Source organism: Cricetulus griseus, assembly GCF_003668045.3.
Source record: "Cricetulus griseus strain 17A/GY chromosome 1 unlocalized genomic scaffold, alternate assembly CriGri-PICRH-1.0 chr1_1, whole genome shotgun sequence".
Classification (NCBI taxonomy): Eukaryota; Metazoa; Chordata; class Mammalia; order Rodentia; family Cricetidae; genus Cricetulus; species Cricetulus griseus.
The window spans coordinates 187,478,190-187,500,391 of NW_023276807.1; the positions used below are offsets into that span (position 1 = coordinate 187,478,190).

At 46.0% G+C, this 22,202-nt stretch overlaps 1 pseudogene; it reads left to right on the forward strand.

Annotated features, from left to right (window-relative positions):
* Positions 1-17,155: 17,155 nt before the first annotated feature.
* Positions 17,156-20,804, forward strand: LOC118239578 (annotated as a pseudogene).
* The last annotated feature ends 1,398 nt before the right edge of the window (positions 20,805-22,202 follow it).

The following is a 22,202-nucleotide window of genomic DNA, read 5'->3' on the forward strand; positions in this document are numbered from 1 at the left end:
GGGGATCATCCCCAAAGGCTCACTTGGAAAACAGTTGTTTTATTATGTACCCAAATCTAAAGTTGGCCTTGTTGAAGGGTAGAGATCAAAAAGGCCACTCATAGTGACTGAAGTCAGAATTGAGACTGCATTAACCCAGTTGGTGACTGCCTGGAGAGAAAAACAAACACCATTGGATACATTCTACAGGGAGTTTTTAAAGGCAAAGAACACAGAACTACATCCTGTTTGACAGAGTGAAGTAAAGTAAGCAAACAGCTCAACAGAAGTGAAAAAACCAAAAACATGCAGTTGGCTGGAACATTTGGACCCAACTTAACTACAACAGGGTTGGGTACTTTCTCAAGGGACTTTTCACAGTAGGAGTAGAAGGGGGGTGTCTTAGGGTTTCTGTTGCTGTGAAGAGATCATGACCATGGCAACTCTTATAAAGGAAAAACATTTCATTGTGATGGCTTGCTTACATTTCAGAGGTTCAGTCCATTATCATGATGAGACATGGCAGTGTGCAGGCAGTCATGGTGCTGGAGAGGTAACATATTCCTACATCTTGCAGGCAACAGGAAGTAGTCTGTCTCACTGGGCAGTGTCTTGTGCATATATGAGACCTTAAAGCCCACCCCCACAGTAACACTTCCTCTAACAATGCCATATTAACTCCATTAAATCCACAGTCCCTATTCAAGGCCTCACATGCTGTAGTGCTTCATCATTGGGCAAAGATTGGGACTCGATTTCATTCTTAGAGAAACTGGTTTTAAGTACGATCAAAAGCTGTATCTTCAGAAGAATTCAGTTGAGAATGGGGAAGAGAAAAAACATAGGTGCCTATATGTGTCTCTTTATATGTGGCTATCACAGCCACCCAGGGTCATGCAGATAGTATTGAGTCCCGTGGCATTAATTTTTGCTTCTTTTTTTTTTTTTCTTTTGAGATGAGTGAAACTTTGTCTGTTTTCCATATTAAGCTTTGGGCTGAGGAGATGGCTCAATTGGTAAGAGCTCTTGTGCAAGCATGAGGCCCTGATTCTAATCCGTAACACTGACATAAAAGGTAAGCATGGCCATGTGTGCTCTTAACCCCAGTGATGGGGACAGTCAGCCCAGTCAAAATGCTGAGTTTCAGGTTCAGTGAGAGGGAAGAAGGCAGAAGGCAGTAAAAGAAAACACATGCACAGGCATGAGCACACAGGCACACACATGTACATGGGCACAAAGCTGGCACCACCCTCACAATACACTAGTAATAAGTTAACATCTCTGATGTCTGCCACAAGTGTCCACGGGGAGGTATCTATTGGCTGAGAGACTGGGCTATACTCTTCCACACTCACATCAAAAATGAGACGCACTACACAGGGGTCCCAGACCATGCTCCTGCCATTTCTTCTTCCTAGTTGCTGAGATGGTATAATTCACACCCAGCGTTTGTTACGACTGATTCCCTGATCCCTTCATGAGTCTCATTTGTGCCCAACAATGTACTATCTAAATGCTTTCAGGAAAGCAGCTCATCAGAGCTAAAATCTTGAACTTTTGACCTTAAACAAAAGTCTGCTACACGTAGCATACATAGGCCTAGCAGAGTGCAACCTACTGATGGTTGGTCCAACTGGCTTGGTTAAGTGACTTCCATACCATGCTGAGTTATGGGAGGAGGGGGGCAAAAATTAATGAAGTTGGACGTGAAGGACTTTACCTATGTGCTAGATAAAGTATCAAATGTTGTCAGTAGTCACCCCCAGATGGACAGTCAGTCAATCGAGCAGAAAGCATTTTGTTTCTAAGTGCTAACCCTGACATACACGGGGAGACATGGGGTTTCTGTTCTGAGACAGGGTCTCACTAGATAGCCCTGGATAGCCCAGAACTCACAGACACAGGCTTCCCGTTCCCTCCCAAGTGTTGGAATTAAAGGCATGCACCACCACTCACAGCGTTTTAATTTCACTATTTTCTCAACAGGAGCTCACTAATTTACCTTTCTTTCCCCAATGGAGTTTCCAAAAACTAGAATTACATCACAGAAATCCTTAAGAACAAGCAAAGTGGGAATGATAGTTTTCGACAATTAGTGACCCAAAAGTACGTGTGGCTAGTTGGTGGGTGGCGGCTTTGCTCTCTTTACCGAACACTCACTACATCAGCAATTTTAAGGAATTGCTGGGTTGTCATAAAGAGGCAGAAGGAAGGCCTGACCTTGACCAGGAACCATCTGCTCCTGTTTTTCTTATTGCTGGGATGCTCCTAGCCCATCTGTGGACTCTGCAGGTCAGAGCCAAAGGCAGAGAGGCCAGAGAGATACCATACCGGTCACCTCATTAACCTGGGTTTAGGGTGTCGAAGAAATGATCTTTAAGCTCCTTTCTGCTATGTTCTGATGTGGCTTTGAGTTGGCTATTTCTAGCTGATTTCCGTTCCTGGGTGAAGTTGTTCTGGTTGGTCTGAAGGGGTAGTCCCAGGAAGGGGGAAGGGAGGAATTGAAGTGGAGGCAATTCTCACTGGGGCCACTAGGAGGAGCCAGAGCTCCACTGGATTCCTGCTCAAGACCTGGCCAGCTTGCAGAAAGGCCTCCAGAGCCAAAAGCATCTCTGTGCTTATGTGCTCTCATTCCCAAGGGGCAGCCTACTTAATGTGAATGTCTAAGGGCAACTGACTTTCGCTGGACCTTCATCTGGAGGTCTGGGGCAAACACAGCCCGCTACTGGCTTCAGTGATGTCTCCCATTTTCTCTGTCTCAAAGTCCCAAGGTTATCAGGGTTTCTGTGTTATAAACTGGCACTGCCCAACATGGTGACCCTAAGTACATGTGAATTTTACCACTCAATTGACATTTAAGTAGTCAATTCCTCCATAGTCGTGCCATCTATTTCAAGTAGATATAAAGCCGTGGCTGTGGCAGCTGGTGTGGCCTGCAGCCCGCCCCCTCCCTGGGAGGCCATAGAAAACTTGGGAGGTGTAGTATGGTTGGAGAAAGAACACTAGAGCTTGTCCTTAAAGAGGCTCTTTTCTGCCCCTCCCCCTTTCCTGGCTTCCAAGAGCCAATCAGCTCTGCTCGTGCCATGGTGCTCTGCCTTAACCACAGGCCCAGAAACAAAAGCCAGATGACCATGGTCCAAACCCTCTGAACCCAGGAGCTAAAAGAAGCCTTTCCCTCTTTTAAATTGTTTCAAGTGTTCAACACAAGCACCTACTAAGTGGAGCACAGTGACAGGTACTAGGGGAAACTGTCTGTTACTAATGCTGACTTCCCTCCTCCCCCACCCCAGGGATTCAGAGAGTCCAAAGAGTTCTGTCCTGCCTTGCCACTGCTCTTTATATTGTTGAGTGTGTTCTTATTTTGCTGTCTGTGCATCTCTTCCTCTAATCGGTATAGGTGGAGCTTGTGCTTCAGAGGGTCTCTCTTTCTCCAATTGGCATAGTTGGGGGATGTGGCTCCATTGACTGCTCCTTCAGGTTCATGCAGAACAGAGCTTTCAGTGATCGCTCCTCCTCATGGAAATGGACCCAAGGCTCAGGTGGTTGCTCCAGAGGTGTAGGTGGGGCTACAGCTCCGGAGGATGCTTCTCATGTTGGAGGCAGACCACGACTCCGGTGTAGGTGGGACTGAGTGTCCAGGGGTTCCTGTAGCAGTGGGGTATGTCCAATCAAGAAATGGTAGTGGATGCTGGCTGGGACACAGGTGCTCTTTTCCAGAGGAACTTCTTGCGATAGCTTCTGGAAGCCACCGCTGTAGTCTCACCCAGTGGTCACTTGCTGCTCCTGGCCTGGGTAGATGGAAGTTTCTGCCCTGCCCAGTCCTATAACCATTCATTCCCAAATAAATACACAGAGGCTTATATTAATTATAAACTGTTTGGCCTATTGCTCAGGCTTATTACTAACAAGCTCTTACAACTTAACCCATAATTCTTAATTATGTTTAGCCACATGGCTTAGTACCTTTTCTCAGTAAGGCATTCTCATCTTGCTTCCTCTGCATCTGGCTGGCAGCTGCATCTCTCCTTTCCTCTTCCCAGAATTCTCTAATCTGCTATCCTTGCCTATATTTCCTGTCTGGCTGCTGACCAATCAGTGAACAAGAATATTATCCCACATCAGGCTTCCCTCTGACACTGCTTCTGAGCCAGTTGCTTGGGCCTACCTCTGACGCTGCTCCCAGGACCCTGATGCTGCTCTTGGGTTGTGTCTCAGGTCTCCCTCTGACACTCCTCCTGAACTTGAGGTGCGGGCCTTCCTCTGACACTCCACAATCAATTTTTACCTTTCTGACATCCTCAGACTCAAAAGGCAAAGATCCTGTCTATGCTCCAACTTATCACTTCCTGTCTCTGCCCTTTGTTGTCACTTCCTATCTCTGTTCAGACCTCCAGACCTCTATGGTTATCTAGTGGCTAGCTCTGCCTTCTGATCTCCAGGCAAGCTTTATTTGTCAGAACACAAACAAAATATCACAACAGGAGTGTGCTGCCACAAGAAATGTCTGCTGTACTTACTAAACCTTATTATTTCTTGTCCTTGGCCCCTCTCTTCTGCTTCCTGGCCACCATAAGGTGAGCAGACTTGTTCCTCATAGGCCTGAAACAATGGAGCCAGCCAACCCTGGACTGAAATCTCTGAAACCAAGTAAGTCTTTCTTCCTGTCCATTGACTTTCTCAAGTATTCTGTTAGAGAAATGAAAAGCTCACTAGTGCAGGGCACCACTCTATTCTCAGTGTTTATTTGGCTTACCCTTCAGGTCAGTCCATTGTGAAGCAAAGTCAGGGCAGGAACACAAGGCAAGAGGTTGAAGAAGAAACCATGGGAGAACACAGCTTACTGGTTTGCTCACTGGCTCATGCTCAACTAACTTCTACCTGCCTAGGTATGGTGCTACCCACAGTTGGCCGGGCCCTCCTACGTCAGTCATCAACTAAGATAATCTCTTACAGACATGATGACAGGCCAATCTGGCCTGTGAAATTTCACAGTTGAGGTTCTCTTTTTCCAGGTGTCAAGTTGACAGTATAAACTAACCAGTAAAATGTCTAAGGAAAGACAAAATCAAGAGCACAGGCCAGCCATAAAGTAGTCTATTCTGTTAGCAAACACAAGTGGTCCTTCTCAATTGATTATGGCTCCAGCCCTACTCTTCCTTCACAGCCTCCTAGACGAAGATAATTTAGATGTCCCATCAAAGCATTGTCCTATCTTCTCACAATATGGAATCCAGAGCAAGGCTATCTCTTCATCCTTTCCTAAGTCACCTAACTCAAATGATCTTCTGAGAAGAACTCCTTGACACCTTTCTATAAGACACTCAACAACGGGGGATCTAGAGGCACTGAGGGTAGTGGCTCTGGGGGCTCAGAGACAGTCACAAAGGCTGGAAGTGTGCTTGGGGTTGGGATGGGGGCGTCAGAAAAGCATCTCCCTTCACAATAGCCACAAACAACATAAAATATCTTGGGGTAACTCTAACCATACATACAAACTCTTAAAGTAAGATTTTTTTCTTAGTTGTTTTCAATAAACTACCCAAGTGTAGCTATAAAATGCTTATAGTAGTAAGAAAGGGCCCCCAATTAATAATACCCATTATAATTTAACATATAAAAGAATATGTATCTCTTTTTTAATCATAATAAATATAGTATGAGCAACTGTATGAAAAAAAGTATCTTTAATGTATACATTTCACAAGGTAATAAATAAGTTAAATAAATTTTTCTTATCGAATTGTGGTGCAGTGGTGGGATTCAACTCAGAAAATGCTAAAAATAAAGCCCATTTTCCGAACAATTAACAACTGAGCACTGCTCAAGGCTTCCAAAGAGCAGAAGAAAAGGCTCTAAGATAAGCACCCACTTCGTGGTGGCAAGGAAGCCAGTATCAAACTTTGGAAAGCAAGAGTTCACCAACCCCCAGACAATTGTAACTTTGTTTCAAAACAAAAACAAGGAAAACAATCTCAGGAAGCCAGGCAGAGGGTTGGCTACTCTTACCAAAGCCTGTTCTTGGCATTATATTGAATTCTGGATATTATGGTTTAGGAAGATGGCCACTAGCTGGCTGACACTGGTCTGAGAAAAAGCATTAGGAAGCTCTTCCCAGGTGAGAGATCTCACATCTGAACTCTAACTAAGGCTTTCAAGTGAAAGAAAAGATGGAATGGTGTTCTTAGCTACTGGCGCTGGGTTGATGTTTTCCTTTCTTTTTCTTTTTCTTTCTTTCTTTTTTTTTTTTTAACTAGCGTTATAAACTAATGTGAGACCTAAACAAGTGTCTGGTATTTTTTGTTCTACCCACACCACAAACACTGTTCTGAATATTTGGTTAATCATACACAAATTTCATGAAAGAAGAAGAAATGAACTGAAAATGCTGAAAAGGAAAGCCCTCCCAGAAGAGTGCCAGCCCATGCGCTCTGCAGGGCAACTAAGTATTCCTATCGCAGTGTCACCTTGCCTGGTTCCCCCTGAATCACCTCTTTGAATGCCTCCTGGGTGCCCTCTTGGCTCCTCCTGCAGCATGGAGAGTCAGCTGAAGATTGACAGGCTATGACCACTGAAGCTTTCTATTCTCAGCAAGTCCAACAGGGAATCCTGAGCCTGGGGTTCATATTGAGTTCATGGGACTTGGACAGCTAGGCTGCAGCTAGAAGCCCAAGGGTGTCAAGTTCAGTTCAGAGACCTAGGTGAGGGCCACATATTGAGCAGCATGGAGCCAGCCATGCGCTGTGCAGGTTTTGGTAGTAGAGGAAGCCCTGGCCACAGTCAAAGCTGGAGTAGGTGGTACTGGCTGGCCTTGCCTTTCTCCCTGAATGAGCAGTCCAGGAATTTGCTTTCCTTGTTGACCAGTGCCATGGCACTGCCCTAAAGGCTTCTTGAGCTGCCAGTAGGAGGCCAGGCTGCTTGCTCCTGCAGGCCCCAGCTGCCAAGTTAGCGGTTCCTTGGAACATTGGTGAGCAACTGTCCGGACTGGGCACGGGGTGGGTAAGAACATGTATATTGCTGGACATTGGGTGGGAGTCGTAACTGTAAGGCAGGGCCTGGCTCAAGCCAAGACTAATGAATGGAAAGGGGCAGAGATGTATTGAAAGATCTTACAGGGCCCAGGAGGAGTGAGAAGGCAGCCTTGTAGACTGGGGGGCAAAAGAGAAGTAAGAGTGCAGCTTGGCTTTTGTTACAAAAAGTCATTGACTTTTATTTCAACAAAAACAAAAATCTGTTAAACAACAACGACACCAAAGCTAAAACAATGAGATGAAAAAACTAACAGGGAACATGAAGACCCTCCCAGCAGAGTTTGAATTAAGTACTCAGTCTGGCCAGCAAGTTGTCCTGTGGCAGTGTCACCCCCACCCACTTCCTTCTGCACTCCTCTCCCAACCCCTCGAGGGCAGTGTCTGAAGATGGCAGGCATTGGCAGGGGTCCAGACTGGGGGCCTTGGAGCCACTGAGACTGCTGACCTCAGCAAGCCACTCAGGTAGCTGTAGAGGTACCACAGCAAGTCTCGGGGGACGGTGATGAGTGAATAAGCAACTCTGACAAAATCAGCCACTGAAAGCCCAAGGGCTGTGAGGGCAGCAGGAGGCCCCCAGCATTGCTGCTGGCTGAGGTAGTAGGAGAAGCTGTGGTCTGGGAGGAGCACTGTGTGATGAGGCTGCTCACATCCAGACCCCAGACAAAAGCTTTGTTGGCACAAGAAGGGGCCAAGCAGGCAACACACTGGGCTCGCGCTGTCATCAGGTTTTCCTGTCTCCCAGGGACCTAGAGAAGCACAGCTCCCTCGGCAGTTGCTGCAAAGGAGCCTCAGATCAGGGTGCCTAAGGCCATGGCACCTCTGAGGTTCAAGAGCAGGAGCTCTGGGGCTGCTTAAGGAAAGTGGGGCTGTGGGGCAGCAGCTGCTACTGCAGACCCACCAACACCACCTCCACCACCAGGCATCAAGTAGTGGCCAGATCGGATGCCTGAGCCTGTGGTACAGCTTTGATCACGGCTAGTGAGCATGCTCAGGTGCCCTGGGTCACTGTGCAAACTCTGGCAGATCCTGGAGCCGCACACCCCGACATCGGCATGAGGCTGTGGTCCTCTTGCTTTTACTGTGGCCAGGACTTCCTCTACTACCAAAACCTGCACAGCGCATGGCTGGCTCCATGCTGCCCAATATGTGGCCCTCACCTAGGTCCCTGAACTGAACTTGTCACCCTTGGGCTTCTAGCTGCAGCCTAGCTGTCCAAGTCCCATGAACTCAATGTGACCCCCAGGCTCAGGATTCCCTGTTGGACTTGCTGAGAATAGGAAGCTTCAGTGGTCATAGCCTGCCAATCTTCAGCTGACTCTCCATGCTGCAGGACGAGCCAAGAGGGCACCCAGGAGGCATTCAAAGAGGTGATTCAGGGGGAACCAGGCAAGGTGACACTGCGATAGGAATACTTAGTTGCCCTGCAGAGTGCATGGGCTGGCACTCTTCTGGGAGGGCTTTCCTTTTCAGCATTTTCAGTTTATTTCTTCTTCTTTCATGAAATTTGTGTATGAGTAACCAAATATTCAGAACAGTGTTTGTGGTGTGGGTAGAACAAAAAATACCAGACACTTGTTTAGGTCTCACATTAGTTTATAACGCTAGTTAAAAAAAAAAAAAAGAAAAGAAAAAGAAAAGGAAAACATCAACCCAGCGCCAGTAGCTAAGAACAGCATTCCATCTCTTCTTTCACTTGAAAGCCTTAGTTAGAGTTCAGATGAAATGGCAGCCAGGGCCTTAAGGGCAGAAGCCAATGGTGGAACTCTTGGCGCAGCTCCAACTTGTTCTTGGGATAATAAGTAAGGCTGCCCAGCTCAGGGGAGCCATGAGAAAACTGTCACTTCTCCCTTCACTTGAAAATATGCAGTTTGGGAGGAGCCTTTGTGTAGCAAGACCCGCCTCAAGCCAGCAAAAATAACATTCTATACCTCCTGGCAAGGGTCAAGGAGGGGTGGACCCTTTGCTTACAGGACCCAGGAGGAGGGGGGAGGGAGCAAGTAGCAGCTTTGTGTGGGGGCAGAGGAGCAACTAGAGTGCAGCTCTGCACCCTGGCTCCAGCACCCTCTCCCTGCACAGACCAGCACTGGGGGAACTCTATCATTTGTACATTTAACATGCTGGTTCCTTTCATTCCCACTGTAACTACTCTAAAATCATCATCATCACGTTTTCTGTACTGTTACAAAAACTGCCCTCATTTGTGATAAAAATTAGCTTCTGTGGCTAGAGACTTGACTCAGCATTAAGAGCACTGGCTGTTCTTCCAGAGAACCTCTGTGTGAATCCCAGCACCCACACAGCAGCTCACAACCACCTGTAACTCTGGCTGCAGGGAATCCATCGCCCTCTTCTGACCTCTGTGGACATCACATGCACATGGTGCACACACATGAAAGCAGACAAAACCCTCACACATCAAATAATGAACAAAACTTAAAAAATGGATTAAATTTTCAATCTGCTTTGTTTTGGTCATAGAGTAATTCATTTTTACCTTAAAAACCTGGAAAGATATAATACACAATAAAATATACTAGAGACATTATTGCTCAGTAAGAAAGATTTAAAAGTTATATCTTGCAGTATAAACAGGCCAGATAGAGAAAATAGTTGTTGAGGTTAGGGAAGTGTAGACTAAAGCAAAGAGTTACAGTCTGTAATGAGCTGTTGTGCATAGCTCTATAATGAATCCTGCATAACTGAACTCCTGTGTGATTCAATGCAGTGACGACACTCTGGCTAATTTCTGTAATGTAAAGCTGAGCTGAAACCCAGATAGAAGTGATGTGATAGGAGTTTAGCTGAGGGAATGAACTTCTCTACAAACCCTATCCTAAAAATGGCAAATAATAGAAAGGTATGATATTATATTGATTGTGACTTAGTCACTCCTCATCTTTAGTAAACTGTTGGCCTATGATTGGAACTTTGAGAGCAATGGCCTAAAAAGTCTTGGTCAGATGTGGCAGAGTGGCTCTTGAAAGCACCACTAGAACCTTTCAAACAGGTGGCCCTTTCTTGTTGTATTCCCATTCTTTGTGTTGTCTTTAGAAATGGCTCCTCATCTTAAGGGGTACTTTTATAAGTGTGAGTTTTAGAGTGATTTTGTGACTGCACTAAGTTAAGTCTACGGCTATCATATGTAATGTAACATTTTCTTATTTAAACCACCACAATACCCCTGTTCACAATGCAGGCCAGATCTAACCCACAGCATAAGCATCTAGGAACAGTGGAGTGGGTTGGTTTTCTTGTCTTTAAAATGGAGTGATGCTTCTGAGCATAAATCTTGTAGGAGAAAGATGCCTTGGAATTTTGGGGAGCCACCTGATACTTCCACATTCTCTGGCACCCTGTAACCTCAGTGCAGCTGCCCTATGCCTCACTTCCTCTTTCTCTGAGTACACCTGGGGTCTTCTTCCCTTATATTTATTCCAGCATGGAGCCTGGCGTTCAAGCAGGAAATGGGTACGCTTAATGGCTTCTAGGAGCCATTTGCTCAAGAATATTATTACTGAAGAGGGGCATACTAATGTGATATGGCTTTTTTGTTGCCAACATGACTACATCTGGTATTAACTAAAACCAAAAACTTTATAGGGCACACATATGGGAGATTCTGCTTCATTGGAAGTATGAAGAGCTACTTCTAGTCTTGATCTTTAAGGTAGGAAGTCATACCTTTAACAGAGACCTTTAATCCAAATATAATCTGGACCATGGCTTCTGTTGGAAGTTAGTAGAAGGATATGGGAGAAGGAAGGTTTTCCTCTTTGCCTGCTTGCTCTTTCCTTGTTAGCACATCCCTTCCTTCACTAGCATTACAGCCTACTTCTTTCTTTCTCTCTTTCTTTCTTTCTTTTTTTTTTTTTTTTTTTTTTTTTTTTTTTGGTTTTTCGAGACAGGGTTTGGGGCCTATCCTGGCACTTGCTCTGTAGACTTGGCTGGCCTTGAACTCACAGAGATCTGCCTGCTTCTGCCGCCCGAGGGCTGAGATTAAAGATGTGCACAACCACCGCCTAGCACCTACTACTTTTTTTTTCTCCATTTTAAAATTTATATTAGAAACAAGATTGTTTTACATGTCAATCCCAGTTCCCCCTCCCTCCCCTCTCCCCTGTCCCCCACTACCTATCCTATACCAATTCTGCTCCCCAGGGAGAATGAAGTCTTCCATGGGGGGGGGGTCTTCAGAGTCTGTCATAGCCTTTGGGATAGGGCCTAGGCCCTACCCCATGAGTCTAGGCTGAGGGAGTATCCCTCTATGTAAAATGGGCTCCCAAAGTCCATTCCTATGCTGGGGATAAGTACTGAACTACTACAAGAGGTCCCATAGATTTCCAAGGCCTCCTCACTGACACCCACATTCGTGGGGTCTGGATCAGTTCCATGCTTGTTTCCCAGTGATCAGTCTGGGGGCCAAGAGCTCTCCCCCTTGTTCAAGTCAGCTGTTTCTGTGGTTTTCACCAGCCTTGTCTTGACCCCTTTGCTCATCACTTCTCCTTCTCTGCAGCTGGATTCCAGTTCAGTTCAGTGTTTATCTGTGGGTGTCTGCTTCTGCTTCCATCAGCTGCTGGATGAAGGCTCTAGGATGGCATATAAGTCAGTCATCAATCTCATTATCAGGAGAGGGCATTTAAGGTAGCCTCTCCTCTGTCGCTTTGATGGTTAGTTGGTGTCATCCTTGTAGATCTCCAGACATTTCCCTAGTGCCTGATTTCTCTTTAAACCTATACTGGCTCCCTCTCTGATGGTATCTCTTATTTTGCTCTATTCTTCCCCCTACACAACCTTCCTGCTCCCTCATGTCCTCCTCACCCCTCCTCTTCTCTCCTTCTCATTCTCCTAGCTCCTTCTCCCCTTCCGCCACGCACCCAATTTGCACAGATCTTGTCCCTTTCCCCTTCGACAGAGGACCATGTATGTCTCTCTTAGAGACATACATGTCTCCTTGTTGCCTAACTTCTCTGGTGGTGTGGATTGTAGGCTGGTAATTCTTTGCTCTATGTCTAAAATCCATATGTGAGTGAGTACATACCCTACCCTGTTTGTCTTTTTGTGACTGGGTTACCTTGCTCTGGATGGTTTCTTCTAGTTCCATCCATTTGACTGCAAATTTCAAGATTCCACTGTTTTTTTCTGCTGAGTAGTACTCCACTGAGTAAATTACCACATTTTCTGCATCCATTCTTCAGTTGAGGGGCATCTAGGTTGCTTCCAGGTTCTGGCTATTACAAACAATGCTGCTATGAACATAGTTGAACAAATGTCCTTGTTGTATGAACGTGCTTCTTTTGGGTATATGCCTAAGAGTGGAATTGCTGGATCTTGTGGTAAACTGATTCCCATTTTCCTGAGGAATCACCGTACTGATTCCCAAAGTGGCTGTACAAGTTTGCACTCCCACCAGCAGTGGAGGAGTGTTCCCCTTTCTCCACATCCTCTCCAGGAGAAGTTATCATTGGTGTTTTTGATTTTAGACATTCTGACAGGAGAAAGATGGTATTTACTTCTTTTTTGTTGTTGTTACATTTTTCTTTTCATATTTTTTGTTTCTTTTTTTATTTTTTACATTCCATTCCCAGTTTCCTTCCCTCTTTTTCTCCCAAACCTTTCACTCCCCACCTCCTCCAATCTGCCTCATGGAGAGGGTAAGTCCCCCCCTAGGAAGTCTACTAAGGCTGTCTCATCATCTAGTTGAGATAGCCTACTACTTTAGGATTCTAGCATATACTGAAGACCAGCTGAGACACCCAGCCGTGTGGACTGAGCAACTACTTGACTCTTGGACTTTCCATCATAGCCAGCCATTTTTGGTTTAACTAGAGCACAACCAGTAATCCATTCCGACAAATCCCCTTGTATTTATGCAGAAATTCATTTTATAACTTCTGTTACTCTAGAGAGCACTGACTAATCGGGCATGAAGAGAGGACATTCTAGAGCAGTTTGGCTCTCATAACAGTCTCAGCTCACAGATTCTCAATGGCCACCTTTCCTTTACCTTAGCCTTCCCCAGGTGCCTGTTCATTTCAGAGCACTCAACCCTCCACTTCCTCATCATCATGACCTAATTCCTCCTCGTGTGTTATTTCTCATATTATTGTGTATGGTTGTGAAGGAGTGGAAGTGCAAACTGTGGGCAGTGTTTATAAAATGAGTCTTCAGCTCCCTGCGGGTGAAATAGTGAAAAGATTCTAGTCAAGCAAAGAGAATCTCTAGCTTTGGAAGGATGAGGACAGAATGGCTTCCCCTGTGGAACAGCAGAGACTCCTAGAAAGGAAACCTCAGCTTCTGGTCAGTTCAGGGAGAACTCATTAACAAGGAGGCAAAGGCTGTGCCCCATGACATCAGCAGGCCCTTCTCTGGACATTCCTTTGTATCCTAGAGAGCTTGGAATTCCCTGTGATGTCACTAGTGTTGTAGCAACACCAAGTGCCCTTAGGACATTCGTTCAGTGCCTATAAGGTTCGCCTATAGACATGATGTCAAGACTTAGACATCTACTTGGGAGAGCAAGTGGACACCATGGAGAGACCAGAGTGAGGCAGAAGGAAGCAGGCTCACTGGAAAACATGGAGAAACAAATGGTCCTGGGGAAGACACAGTGAGTTCAGAGAAGGGGTTATGGATCTTTCTGGATGTGGGTAGGCTTGAGCCTTCCAGGGCTGGGGCTCAGGAACTGGGAGCTTCTGGGAAGCAAGAGGCCTATTCTGCTTCTCTGGGCTCCTAAAGAGTAGAGCCAGATCAAGGATTCATGATGGTAGTTTGGCTGAGTCAGTAATTGACAAGGCTGTAGCCCTTGTGCTAAGGACCCTGTGCTTTCACTCTGAATGGAGAGAGAGGCACAGAGACATTATTGAGATTTCAGTACAATGACTGAATTCTCCCCCACTGCAGTGCTTTAGGTTGTGTACCAGTAATAGTTAGGACAGGAGAGTGCCCTGACAAAGCCTGAGGTCCTCATAGTTTACATGACAGTCACTAGCAGGGCCGGAGCCACCATGCGCTCTTATATTGCATTGACCCTAAGATTTCTGAGTTACCAGCTGTTGATGGCACACAGATCTCCAGTTCAGCCTGAGAGCTGTTAGAGCCAGTGGACCTGGACTGAGACTGTCCCCTTTCTGACAGCTCTGGGTGTCCTGGTTTTTTAGTAAGGATGCCTTTGTGAATCTGGTGACTCTGTTTGGTCCCTGCATGGCTTCTCTATTAACATGAGACTCTGAAGCATAGAACAAGTGACGTGGGCATCTCTACAGCACCTGAGAGATTGTGACAGTAGCAATATTCTCCTGGCTTCTGAAAACACATGGCTCTGAAGGACTCCTCAGCCAAGGTCCTTACTCTGAAGCTGTGAATAAGCTAGAGTGGGCTGTCCCATGGGTCACCTCATGCAGGGAGACGGTGGAGACCAGCTCACTTCTGAGACATCCACCTCCTTATAGAGAGATGGGAGAACTCACATCCACACAGTGGGAGACTCAATCTGGGTTTGCAAACCTGCTAGGGCAAAGTCTCATCTATCAGACATTTCCTGCACATCCTTCAGTGTGTCAGGTTTGGCTGAGATGAAGTAGTGTGTAGACCAGGCATTGTCCCTTGATTTCTAGAACTGGGTATTATGGAGATAGCTAACCTTGTATGCCATGGCTTGTCAGTGTGATTTAACTTCTGGAAGGACACAGTTTACCCATGTAATTTATTTGTTTGGGGAACCACTAAGTACATGTATGAAGCCATGGTCCAAACATCTGGAGAATTTACAATCCAGGCTGAACATGGTGCTAACTGTTTATTTCAGGGTTGTCAGTAAATTTAAAAGTGTAAAGAGGGGCTCTGGGAAAGCTGTAGTGCAAATGACCCCTAATAATCTGTCCTCTTGTGACCTTTGCTGACCTGTCCCTCGGGTCCAGTTATTCCAGGGTCTGAAGAGGTACTGCCTGAAAGATATCATGGGCGAGAGAAAGAAAGGAGACCAAGGAAAATTCTGTTGTCAAGGTCTCACTTTATTGAGGGAATAATAAGACTTATATAGGGATGTGGCAAGGAGGGAATGTAGAGGGAGGGAGGGAGGAGGGAGAAGGGAGCAAGGCCGCTGGCGGTGGGGCTCCCGGGATGGACCGCAGGGCCGCATGGAGGAGGAACTGAGGAGGGAGCAGGGAGTTAATGCACCTGGTGTTTTGCATAAGGCTATCTAAAAAATGCCTGTTACCTGAAAGCCTCCTATGTTTCTTGTCTTCGGAGCTGCTTATCTCTTCCAGGAATAGAACAGCTAGGGGCAGCAGTTGCCAGGTGGCAAGTCCTTCAAGGACCTGTAGTTTCCACTGCTCTGAATGGCCCCTTAACTTATGGCTCCCAACACTGTGCCTGCCCTTATCATGCTCCAGTGAATATTGTAATTTAAGCTGGCTGTGGCACCTTTCCTAAGAGCAAGTGTATTCCACATGTAGCTCCAGATCAAGGAATTTGCTTTTGTGTAGCTATTGGTGAAGCTCTGTAGCAATAAAACACTACTTACCCTCCCCATGACTGTGACACATTTGATTTCCCCCAAAATGCCTTTCCATATCTGTGTCAGGCCTCTCACTAGCCATTCTTCTTTCCTTAATCTTGAGTGCAGGAATGGACCATCACTCTTCCTGGGAGTGTTTGCTCTTGTGTCTGAGGCTCACATGGAGAGCCCCAGTCCTTGGCATCTCCACTCTGACATGTCACTAGTTGACCACACATTTGCTAACATCATGATGGCTGGACAGTATTCTGCTGATGATTTAGGGAAGTTTCCTCATTAACTCTGGGGCTTTTCTTGTTTTCATAGGACACCCACAATTTCCCACCACACCCACATGCTGTTACAACCTTGTGGATTCTTCATAATGTGCTTGTTCACATCAGAGGACTATTCTTTCCTTCCCACCATTCTGATCTGATTCCCTAGCAACCACTGTTTCTCATGCTATTAATTAGAGATCTCAAGAAGTGATGAGCCATTTCCTGGCCTGTGCTTGGAGCAGAGTGTTCAAATTCCCACACTTGAAGTAGTGAAAATATTCCAATGAAGCACAGAGAGATCTGTTGCTGTGTAAGGGGGAGATACTGAGATCTTCCCTTGCGTTATGGGAAGGCTCCTGGTAAGGGCCACATGGCTTCAGGTGAATTGCAGAAGAGCCAGTTAGTAGATATTTGAGGGCTGCTGACTCTGACCCTAATAGTCCCTTCCCTGGAGATTCTACTGTATCCTGGAGAGCCTGGGTATTCTCTGTGATGTCACCAGTGTTGTGGCAATACCAAATGCCTGTGGATTTTTTGTTCAGTGCCCATAGACATGTTGGCAAGACTGAGAAGGCTGCTTGGGAGAGAGAATGGAAAACATGGAGAAATAAATGTTTCTTGAGAAAGCACAGTGAATTCTGAGCAGGGGGATTGGGAGCTTCCTGGAGGAGGTGAACTAGATCTGGACCTTCTGGTAGTGCCGCTCAGCTGGGAGCTTTGGAGAGCAATAGGACTATCCTCCTCCTCTGAGTTTCTAAAGAGAAGATCGAGAGTCTAGAGTTTCTGATGGTTAGTTTAAGAGAGCCATGAATTTTCCAGACTGAAGTTGTTTTACTGGGAGCGCCTTCATTTCTTTTGAGTAGCAAATTGAGACAGGAGGAGCAGATTGACTAATTTGGTGTCCCTCTCTGGATAGGGTATTGCTTCACTTCATCATAAGTGGATTCATTAAATTTCCATGAGAACCTGATGCCAATAAGAAGGAAGAGAAACTCACCTGGCCATGTAACAGGGCCTTTGATATTCAGATGCCTTGGTCCTGGACACATGATCAGGACATGGTGCTGCTAAGTTCTAGGGACAACAGGATTTACCTGCATCACATCAGATATGACATGACACTGAACTCCAAATCCATATGGCCAGGCCACTTATGACTACCAGAGCCACAGGACTGTATTAGGGAGTGACACATATGCCTGTCCATGGTGTGTGAATTACAGACATAGATCTCAGACCCCAGGTTGAGGGTATCTGCCCTGATCTTTGCACTGGGTCCCTAGCACTTCCTCTTCCTTAGGCTTCCTTGTGGGACTCAACATGGACTCTCCTAGTTCTATGCCATTGAAGAATTTAAGTTCATCTGTCTTTATCTACCAGCAGGGACTACTGGGGAGGCACCATCCCAACTCTCCACCTTCACTGAGCAGGATCAGCAGATGACAGAGTTGGAGAAACTTACCATTCAGCAACAGAGTGTGACATATGAGCAAATTGAGCTGTGTGGAATCTTGGACAATTATATCAACAAGAATTTGAACAACAGGTAGTCATTATTTCCAGTTCTCTGCTGACTATCTTGACCCACAGTGTCAAACCAAGCATTCCTAAGGATCAGGAGGCTATACCTCCATGGCGTACTGGTGCCTAAACTAATTTTCCTGAGTGCACCAGAGAGGCAGAACATGGAGCCTGGGTAGGAGAGAGGTGGGTTCACAGTTTCTTCTGTTTCCTCCAAATGAAAAGCAGAGCCTGTAGCCTGAATCACAGTGTGAGGATAGGGCAGTAGTGTGTGATCTCTAATCAATGCATTTCAAGAGGCCATGAGATGTGTTGTCTTGTGCAACATGCAAGGCACTGAGAGTTTTGTGGTGAGTCTTTGTACTTCATCAGCAGATTGTGTGCTGAAAGCTGCTGTCAGAGCTGGAGGACCCTGGTCCCATTCATCAATTTCACTTTATGGCTGCAAGGCTTATAGCTCCTCACTACTCCTGTCTGGTTTACTTCCCTATACTCTGAGAAATGCCATCTCCTTGCATTTCATGGGCAACCTGATTGTATATGGTTTGTGTGGGGAGGTAGAGGACGTGTGTGTATGTGTGTACTCCTGGGAGTCTGGGGTCTGTGGCAGGGCCTGAAGATTTGCCATTATCACAGTTTCTAGGGGATGCCAGTGCTGAGGCTGCTCTCCACTTTGAGCAGCACAACTCCTGGCCACTATGCTCACCACGATGGAACACTGGAATCCCCTGTGGGGTTTATAAAGTCATTCTGAAGTTGGGACCCCTCCCTGGAAAGACCAATTGTGTGCTTTTGTACATAGTGTAGCAATAGGAACCCTGGAATGAGAATCCTGGTTCTGCAGACAGGAGGAAGGTAACCATGGGCCAGATATATGGTTCAGACTCCTGGGAACTTCCTAAAGAGCTAATCTATAGCACGAAGCCCATTGAGGGTGCTCATGCAGCCCTGGATAACTCCCTTTGAACACCCTGCCTCTTCTGGCCTGGGGACTGGATAGTAACTTTAATAAGCACCCAGGGTTCCCAGTGTATAGGTGCCAGGCTGTGGCATCTCCTGGGCTTAGGTTGTCCAGGACACACATGTTTTCATATGATCCTTGAATCCTGTGTTTATGGGGTTCTTTTCTCTACCACAGGCTGAATCTCTTGAGATGCTGCAAAGGGAGCATAAGCAGGTAATGTCGGACCTGCAGAAATTGCCCATCGAGATCAGTGAGGCCTTGAACAAGTGCAAGTGGCTGATTGAGGAGAATGAGTCCTACATGTATGTGCCTGATGCAGCTTGGGAGGGACTGATTCTGCCCTCTTTTTGTTCCACCCAAAGTGAGGCTCTGGTTCTGGCCTGTCTGCCTCTTAGCAAGCAGCCTGCCTGTGGACCTTGGACTTGTGACTCTTGGACTCCGTTTTGCCATGTGTGAAAAGACACTGAGCAGACAATGTTGTCCTGCCAGCCTCAGAAGCCCTTAGATACGAAAATGGTTTACTTCAAAACAGGGATGTCAGGCACCCCACCGCCTCAGGGGTCCAGATTTTAATGACCTGGCTTCCATAGGCCCATAGATTGAATTTATTGTGGTTGGGACCTCTGCCCTGCTTCAGTGGGTGTTTGCCCTCAACCTGCTGATGTTTTCCAGGGTGGGGCTGCATCCTGTTCTCAGGGGCACATTATCACTTTTGGTGCCATGGTTTTCAGAAGTAGTTTGAGTCTTTCTAGAACTTGGTTATTCTCTGGATTGGTCCTGCCTCTTTGTGATGCTGAGTTGGCTACTGTGAGCTCCATTCTTGGGCTATCTGGGGGCCTGGGACTTTTCTGGGATGGTGGTACTTGGAAGTAGAAATGGAAAATGGAGGCTGGATGGGGCTCATCATTTTTGGATGGTTGTTCAGTTTCCTCAACAGCCTGGTTCTACAAGATTTAACGCCACTGAAAAAAATGCACATGTGTTGAGAATCAAGAACAGAAAGCTGTTAGAGGAGCAGATTGGCCTGCAAGAGTCCTATGAGGAGGTGAAGAAACTCTTTAAGGAGGTCCATGAGAACATCTGTGACCCCTGTGCTGAGCAGGATCAGATAAGCTGATGCAGTGGGGGCAGGCTGCCCACCTGTCCAACCTTAAATAGAGACACTCATGTAACCATCTACCCAGACGTCCATACTCCCACCTACGTACCATTCAATTATTCATTTCTGAGATCATTCACAAGTCTCTCTCTCTCTCTCTCTCTCTCTCTCTCTCTCTCTCTCTCTCTCTCTCGTTATCTTCTTCAAGACCCTGGATAATTGGCAAGCAAACCTTCCTGTTCTGATAGAAGCTGTGGTCCACTAAGGGAGATGGGTCAGTCACATATCACACCTACATATCTTTATGCGAGGAGGGTTGCTATGCAGGGAGCTACTTAGGGAATAGCCCAGAGATTTCATGGATGAGGTCAGAAGTCTGTGGCTCATGTGCTTTGCAGGGGTCACGTGAGATGGCAGGTAGGAAGCAGCTTTTAAGGACTAGTGCCCAGTGCTAATGCCAAGTGAATGGTTCTCCTTGTCAATTTTTGGGGGAGGCATGTGGTCTTCTCCTTTCTTCCTGTATCTTAGTGGTGTCTGTAGCACTAGGGAGAACTGGCCCAGGTCCTCACCAACTATAGCACTGGAGAGACTGAGTCCTGCACCCGGAATAAGCAGCATAGTAGAATTGACCCTGTTGGTGGGGTGCTGGTGGCCCTGCCCTGATGGCGTGAGAGCAAAAGTCACCACTTCTGTCTTGTGTTGGCAAGGGTGAGGGAAAGATGCCTGCACCACCTGAGCACAGACCACCTGCAGCTGGTGGGAGAGTTGGCATCTGGGTCATGAGAATGGAATAGCTGGATCAGCCTCTCACCAACTGCAGCACTGGGAGAGTAGGCCCCCCACCTTAACTGGGTAAAACAGTAGAGCTGGCTCCTTGTGGTCTTAATATGTGTGAGCCAGGTGGGAGGGCATGAGAGCAGGAGAATTGGCCTCTTTCCTTTTCCTGCTGTATTGGGTGAACTAGCTGGAGCTGTGCTGAAGAGCTTGTCTGGGTGGTCACATGAGGAAAGGTGGTGGGAAACCAAACAGGTACAATCCAGGCCCAGAAGCTGGGTATGAGTTATCTAAACTAACATTCTCTTTATCTAGGAACTGCTGGAGCATGTGAAGGGCTGGGATCTGCAGATCAAAAGCAGCAGGATCTCCGTGACACAGAGAACAACAGGTATCCAAGAAGAGTATAAGTGAAGGTCCATTATCTCTAGTGTAGAGAAGCCAGAGGCCTGGAACAATTACAAGAAAACATGTATGGACCAAAACATGTGCGACTCACTGGGTCACACTACAGCCCCATCACCTAGATTTGTATTTGTTTTTAGTTTTGGGTTTTGTGTTTCTTTAAATTTTGTTTTGGGGTGAGGTTTAAAGAGAAGAGCACAGATATGAGGGAATGGGTAGGAGGATCACGATGTGAAACCAACAGAGAATCAATAAACTGTTTAAAAAAATAAATTAGGAAAACCAGGGCTGTGTGTGTTTGGTTTCCTTTAAATATAGCATCATTAGTAACCACAAGCGGACAGAATGAATTCTAAGATAGTTCTGACATTGTTTTTTATTTTTGTTGTTCTGTTGGGCTTAACTATGCTTCAGTTCAGGGTTTTGCTTTTTTTTTTTTTAAGATTTATTGCTTTTATTTATATTGTATGAGCGTTTTGACTGCTGAGGGGCTATACACTTCTTGCATGCAATTCCAGCAGTGGCCAGAAGAGAGCATCAGATTCCACCTGAAACTGGAGGAGCCATGGCCCCAGCACCTGCACTTTTGTCCTTCTATCCATGTGTGCTGTATTAGTTTCACGGAATCACCCCCAAGCAGAGAGAGACATTTCAGGAGAGCAGTAGGGACAAACACATGATGTAGACATGCTAATTGCCTTAGGATGCCAGACATCCATGCAAGCAATTCGTGGGTTCAAGATCCTGCCCCAGCATCACTTATTGTCAGATTTGGAGCAGATGTCTCATATCTCATCCTGGATGACAATGTAGATGAGGGCCATCTGATGAAAAGCAGAATTGAGAGACCCTCCTGGTGGTGGAGGTGTGGTTAGGAGCTCCTCTTGATGCCCCAGCTAAACAGTGTGTGGAGGAAGCTTCAGATTTGCCAGAGTGGATGGAGACTGCAGCAACAACCACATGCCACTGATGAATAAGGCTTAGAAACTCCTAAGGTTCATTCAGGCTGACAGAACTCTCTTGAAGATGTTATGTCTAGCCTCATTGTCTTCCCCAACTTTATTAAGCTTTGGCTATTTTTAAAACCTTAGTCACTGAAAAAACTGATATTTTTTAATGGTTTTTTAATGGTTCACACTGAAAGAATAAACAATAAACTTCCATTGTATGATGGTAATTATTTAAGTTTTACATTTGATATTTAAAATCTATATTAAATACTCAATACAAATTTTTAAGATACAATCTCAACAGGGATAAAATTTTAGAATCCTAATCATAGAAAAAGCTTCCAACTTGTTATAAACTGTTAAAAAACAATTAGGCCGGCCTTTCCGCCAACTCATCACAGACCAGACCAGGCCTAATTCCTTCAGAGTGAGGAGACTACGAGGAGAGGCAAGACCATCCAGAGCTTCGGACATTGAATTCCTGGCCCACACACACTACAGAGTAACAAGAGGAGATAGAGAGATCCTACCTGCACTCACTGGGAAAAGATATGGGAAGAAGACAGAATAAGAACTCGCTCAACAACAGAAAGACCAATATGACACCACCAGAATCTAGGGACTCCACTCCAGCAAGACCTAAAAAGCCCAACATAGTGCATGAAGATGAGATGGACCTTAAAAATTATCTCAGCAAGATGATAGAG